This window comes from Oncorhynchus mykiss, chromosome 17, assembly GCF_057628025.1.
Source record: "Oncorhynchus mykiss isolate SJ-2025 chromosome 17, ASM5762802v1, whole genome shotgun sequence".
Taxonomy (NCBI): Eukaryota; Metazoa; Chordata; class Actinopteri; order Salmoniformes; family Salmonidae; genus Oncorhynchus; species Oncorhynchus mykiss.
The window spans coordinates 40,242,635-40,249,333 of NC_143038.1; positions in this window are offsets into that span (position 1 = coordinate 40,242,635).

Genomic DNA, 6,699 nt, shown 5'->3' on the forward strand with positions numbered 1-6,699 from the left:
CTGGAGGAAACAGGTACAAAAGTATCAATATCCACAGTAAAATGAGTCCTATATCGACATAACCTGAAAGGCCACTCTGCAAGGAAGAAGCTACTGCTCCAAAACCTCCATAAAAAAAACCAGACTAGAGTTTGCAACTGCACATGGGGACAAAGATCGTACTTTTTGGAGAAATGTCCTTTGGTCTGATGAAACAAAAATAGAACTGTTTGGCCATAATGACTATCGTTATGTTTGGAGGAAAAAGGGAGAGGCTTGCAAGCTGAAGAACACTATCCCAACCGTGAAACACGGGGTGGCAGCATCATGTTGTCGGGGTGCTTTGCTGCAGGAGGGACTCGTGCACTTCACAAAATAGTTGGCATCATGAGGCAGGACAATTATGTGGATATATTGAAGCAACATCTCAAGACATCAGCTTGGTCGCAAATGGGTCTTCCAAATGGACAATGACCCCAAGCATACTTCCAAAGTTGTGGCAAAATGGCTTAAGGACTACAAAGTCAAGGTATTGGAGTGGCCATCGCAAAGCCCTGACCTCAATCTCATAGAAAATGTGTGGGCAGAACTGAAAAAGCGTGTGCGAGCAAGGAGGCCTACAAACCTGACTCAGTTACCAGCTCTGTCAGGAGGAATGGGCCAAAATTCACCCAATTTATTGTGTGAAGCTGGTGTAATGCTATCTGAAACATTTGACCCAAGTTAAACCATTTTAAAGGCAATGCTACCAAATACTAATTGAGTGTATGCTAACTTCTGACCTACTGGGAATGTGATGAAAAAATGTAAAGCTGAAATAAATAATTCTCTCTACTGTTATTCTGACATTTCACATTCTTAAAATAAGGTGGGGATCCTAACTGACCTAAGATAGGGAATTTTTACTCCGAATAAGTGTCAGGAATTTTGAAAAACTGAGTTAAATGTATTTGGCTAAGGTGTATGTAAACTTCCAACTTCAACTGTACGTGTGTGTGCATATACTTATTTTCCAAATACTTATTTTCCACCATAATTTGCAAATAAATTCATTAAAAATCCTACAATGTGATTTTATGGATTTTTCCCCCCTCATTTTATCTGTCATAGTTGAAGTGTACCTATGATGAAAATTACAGGCTTCTCTCATCTTTTTAAGTGGGAGAACTTGCACAATTGGTGGCTGACTAAATACTTTTTTGCCCCACTATACATTGTATTTCATCAGCCAGCCTCATCTAACCACAATGTTACCTAGAGAGATATGCATCAACAAATGGTTTTACAAAACCCATTCATATAATCTCTCAATCCCTCTGTGTGAACCAAGCATCTCATCACTAGTCACACTTGAGAAGTTTTCAGAAACAATGAATATGTGGAATCAGGATCCCATGTGTCACAAATCAATAAATATTACTAAGGGAATATGCAGTATACAGTGTATTTTGCTGAACACGTGGGACTCCTAACATGTTTTATTGTGCTTGATAGAATGATAATACTAGAGGCTTACCATTCAGTTCTGGATTTAATCCCCTGGGCACTAGGAGTATAAGAAAGTTATAGGGGCCGGGCCGTATGGTATGCGTGGGGATTGCTTGAGCGATGGTGTCTGCCAACTCATTTATCACTAGACTCTCAGTCAGAAAGGGGAGATCGGATTCCAGAGGTTTCTATGGCCTGGCTAAAAATACACTCACCCGAGGGTTTCCACACACCCACACACAAAAGCACACACACATGCGCACGCATGCAGACCGACACTCTGTCAGGCCAGAACAGAGATACGGGCGGAGTCGCACGTATTAGGGATTGAATGTGGTCATAGGACAATCACGGGACAGACACAGGACTCTTCACTAACCCAAGATGAGAAATGTTGTCCGGTAAGCCAGGGGAAGTGCATCAGGTGTCCACACCTGGCCTTGGGGACTGGGTGGAGAGAGGAGAGTGGCACTGGGAACGAGAGAAAAAAACACACACACACACACACACACACTCATCCCCCTTGTAAGAGCTAATTTTGGCTGTTTCTGGTAAATGAGTAGAAATGATGGTGGTGTTTCTATATGTGTGTGCATGAGGGACAGAGATAATGAAAGAGATAATGAAATAAAGAGAGGGGGCAAGAGAGAGGGTGAGGTACAGGAGCCCCCCGCTGAGCGCCAAACAGCTTCACAGAGTTATTTACAGATCAGTCCATCAACAAATGGCAGGTGCAGCATCCTCACAAACAGGCCTATTGGCTTTCCTCTCCCTGGAATGCTGAAATATCCTCTCCAGCTAGCGCTCTGTGGATTATGTCTCAGTAACTCACTCTCTCTCATACATTGCGCTTGCGTCTGTTGTAGGCCATCCACTCACACATATATGTCTCATGTACTGTATGTCTATCTTCATGTTTAAAGTGACATCATAGGGCATAGTTATCCCCAATCCTAGCTTGTGATGTCTGTGCTTGTTGGCTACGTTTGTTTTACCATAGTATGAGTCCCTGGAGACCTTTTAGAATTAGCATGTGTACAAACCATGAACACCTGCTCTTTCCATGTGAAAGAGCAGGTGAAAGCTATTATCCCTTATTGATGTCACTTGTTCAATCCACTTCAATCAGTGTGGAGACGAAGGGGAGGAGACCGGTTAAAGGAAGATTTTAAACCTCGAGACAATTGAGACATCGATTGGGTACAGTTGAAGTCGGAAGTTTACATACACCTTAGCCAAATACATTTAACTCAGTTTTTCAAAATTCCTGACATTTAATCCTAGTAAAAATTCCCAGTTGTAGGTCAGTTAGGATCACCACTTTATTTTAAGAATGTGAAATGTTAGAATAATAGTAGTGATTTATTTCAGCTTTTATTTCCTTCATCACATTCCCAGTGGATCAGAAGTTTACATACTCAATTAGTATTTGGTAGCTTTGCCTTTAAATTGTTTAACTTGGATCAAATGTTTTGGGTAGCCTACCACAATCTTCCCACAATAAGTTGGGTGAATTTTGGTCCATTCCTCCTGCCAGAGCTGGTGTAATTGAGTCAGTTTTGTAGGCCTCCTTGCTTGCACACACTTTTTCAGTTCTGCCCACACATTGTCTATGAGATTGAGGTCAGGGGTTTGTGATGGCCACTCCAATACCTTGACTTTGTTGTCCTTAAGCCATATTGCCACAACTTTGGAAGTATGCTTGGGGTCATTGTCCATTTGGAAGACCCCATTTGCGATCAAGCTTTAACTTCCTGGCTGATGTCTTGAGATGTTGCTTCAATATATCCACATAATTGTCCTGCCTCATGATGCCATCTATTTTGTGAAGTGCACCAGTCCCTACTGCAACAAAGCACCCCCACAACATGATGCTGTGTTCTTCGGCTTGCAAGCCTCCCCCTTTTTCCTCCAAACATAACGATTGGCATTATGGCCAAACAGTTATATTTTTGTTTCATCAAACCAGAGGACATTTCTCCAAAAAGTATGATCTTTGTCCACATGTGCAGTTGCAAACCGTAGTCTGGCTTTTTTATGGCGGTTTTGGAGCAGTGGCTTCTTCCTTGCTGAGCGGCCTTTCAGGTTATGTCGATATAGGACTCATTTACTATGGATATAGATACTTTTGTACCCGTTTCCTCCAGCATCTTCACAAGGTCTTTTGCTGCTGTTCTGGGATTGATTTGCACTTTTCGCACCAAAGTATGTTCATCTCTAGGAGACAGAACGTGTCTCCTTCCTGAGCTGTATGACAGCTGTGTAGTCCCATGGTGTTTATACCTGCATACTATTGTTTGTACAGATGAACGTGGTACCTTCAGGCATTTGGAAATTGCTCCCAAAGATGAACCAGGCTTGTGGAGGTCTCCAATTCTTTCTGAGGTTATTGGCTGATTTAATTTTTTATTTTCCCATGATGTCATGCAAAATGTTTGAAGGTAGGCCTTGAAATACATCCACAGGTACACCTCCAATTGACTCAAATGATGTTAATTAGCCTATCAGAAGCTTCTAAAGCCATGACATAATTTTCTGGAATTTTCCAAGCTGTTTAAAGGCACAGTCAACTTTGTGTATGTAAACTTCTGGCCCAGTGTAATTATGATTAAGTTAAATAATCTGTCTGTAAACAATTGTTTGAAAAATGGCTTGTGTCATGCACAAAGTAGATATCCTAACCAACTTGTCAAAACTATAGTTTGTTAACAAGAAATGTGTGGAGTGGTTGAAAAACTAGTTTTAATGACTCCAACCTAAGTGTATGTAATCTTCCGACTTCAACTGTATGTGTGCCATTCAGAGGGTGAATGGGTAAGCCTGTTTTACTTTTACACAAAATAACAGTGTTGGAATATAAAAGTGTTCTTCTAAGGACACCCATGGCTGCACATTTCAATTCTGTACTTTCAGCTTCATATAGGGCTTGATAGAATACCTGACATACATATACAGCATCCTTATTCTGTGCATGCTCCTTTAGATTCAAGACATATAACAGTTGGCAGCCGTCTGGGTCTTTTCCTCAGTCGTTAAAGAATCTGTTGAGAATTATTGAATGTCAGTCTATATTGACCACTTTAGACATTGACCAAGACACATTTCGATTTTGGTTTCCAATTGCAAAAAGCAAAATTGGAGTAATCAAATGACACATTCAAGTGGCACATTCAATGCCGCCTTGCACACTCTTGCCTGCATCTACTGTAGCTGATCTAGGGTGTAATCATTAGTCAAACAGTTGCAAACGAGAGTCTCTATTGGACAAGTTCAGTTATGTTTATCCCCGTTTTGTTACATTTGCTTCCATTGAAAAATAATTAAAAAATCACCAGAATCGGCGGAATAAATACACCCATTGTCACACGGAAACACAGTTTACTTTTATAGCAGCCACATACAAAAGCATGACCATTTTGCTCGTTGTACAATTCCTTCTCGCATCTACGCTCTCTCCTCCTCTCGCCTTTTCCCTTCACTTTTGGACTTCAGTGCACAACACATCAGCTGTCTGTGACCAGGCGAAAAAAACATAAATTGTCACCATATTAGCTAATATCATAGTCAACATAGCTACTAGAACTAACGCGTCAGTGAACCCTCTACAATCATGCGAAACAGTGTACAGTCAGGAAGCAGTTTGGCAGTTACACCGGCGGGCCCCAGTGGCAAAACCAAAAGCTTGGAAGAGTTCCAGTGTTGGATATCCATAGCCAGCTAGTGAACATAGCATCGCTCTCTGAGACGGGTGTTTGAATAGGCTAAACCAGCTAGCTGCATTTGCTAGCTATGTGGAAGTGAAAAAATGCAACAAAATATAGTTAGGTAGCTCTCTTGCTTCTCCTTCAATTTAAGAAATTAATATTGTCTTTCTCTTTGAGTCAACAACTCACCACATTTTATGCACTAGCTAGCTGTAGCTTATGCTTTCATTACTAGATTCATTATCTGATCCTTTGGTTGGGTGGAGAACATTTCAGTTCATGCTGCAAGAGCTCTGATAGGGTGGAGGATGTTCTCCGGAAGATGTCATAGTTACTGTGTAAGTCTATGGAAGTGGGTGAGAACTATGCGCCTCCTAGGTTTTGTATTGTAGTCAGTGTACCCAGAGGAAGACAGAAATTAGCTGTTCTCCTGCTACACCATGGTGCTACCCAACATAGTGCTGTTGAGGCTACTGTATACCTTGATTGCAAAACAGTGTGTTTTAATCAATTATTTGGGCGCGTGAATATATTTAGTATAGTTTTATCTAAAAATTCACTGAGGAGGATGGTCCTCCACTGAGGAGCCTCCACTGGCAGTAGACTAATGTGGTATTCACATGCTCTTCGGAGCTTCCTATTTCCTCATGACGGAAATACAACTTTGTTTCATTCATGTGCTTTTTCGTTAGAACAATTCTTCAACCTTAATAAGCTACATGGAAAATACATTGGAAACTGTATATTTGTCACTTACTACTACCAATGTACTATGGTGAGCATCATTACTGATAGACCTCTTAATAACTAAATATATTCACTGCTGCTATCAAAGTCATTCCAATGGGTAGGTTTAACAGAGCAAATGAAATGTAATATTTAGGCCTAAATAGCATTTGAAAAGTCCTAAACAGCTATTGTTTCAATTCAACCCAGGGTTCAACTAAAGATAAACGATACATAAGCCTAGGGTTTCAAGCTTTTGTTTATTTAAAATGTAATCTTCAAGTTAATCATTAATACTTTGGATTCACGTCTCCATATATCAATTATTAATTTGTAGACAAACTGGATATTGAATTGTGTTTGGTTGTCAACGCAACCAAATAACAACATTTGAAGGAGATGTATCTTCTGCTTGGATAGTTCCGTCTGTGCCACTGACTAAGTCTGGCTTTAATTCCTGTTTGTCTTCAAATGAATAATTGATATGGTGAATCCAACATATAAAATATTAATTTGTAGACATACTGGAATTTGTTGACATCAAACAATATTTAATACCACACTTGCAATACAGTAAATAGCCTATTGACAAGTTAACAAATATGTTAGATTCACATCACCAATTAAATAAAAGTTAAGAAATGGGATTAAACCAGTGGCTCAGATGAACTACCTGCATGATCAATTATCAATCAGTGTAGGCCGTCATTGTAAATAAGAATTTGTTCTTAACTCACTTGCCTAGTTACATTAAGGTAAAACAAAACAAAAAATTCAATAACATTTTAATCTAATACAGTAA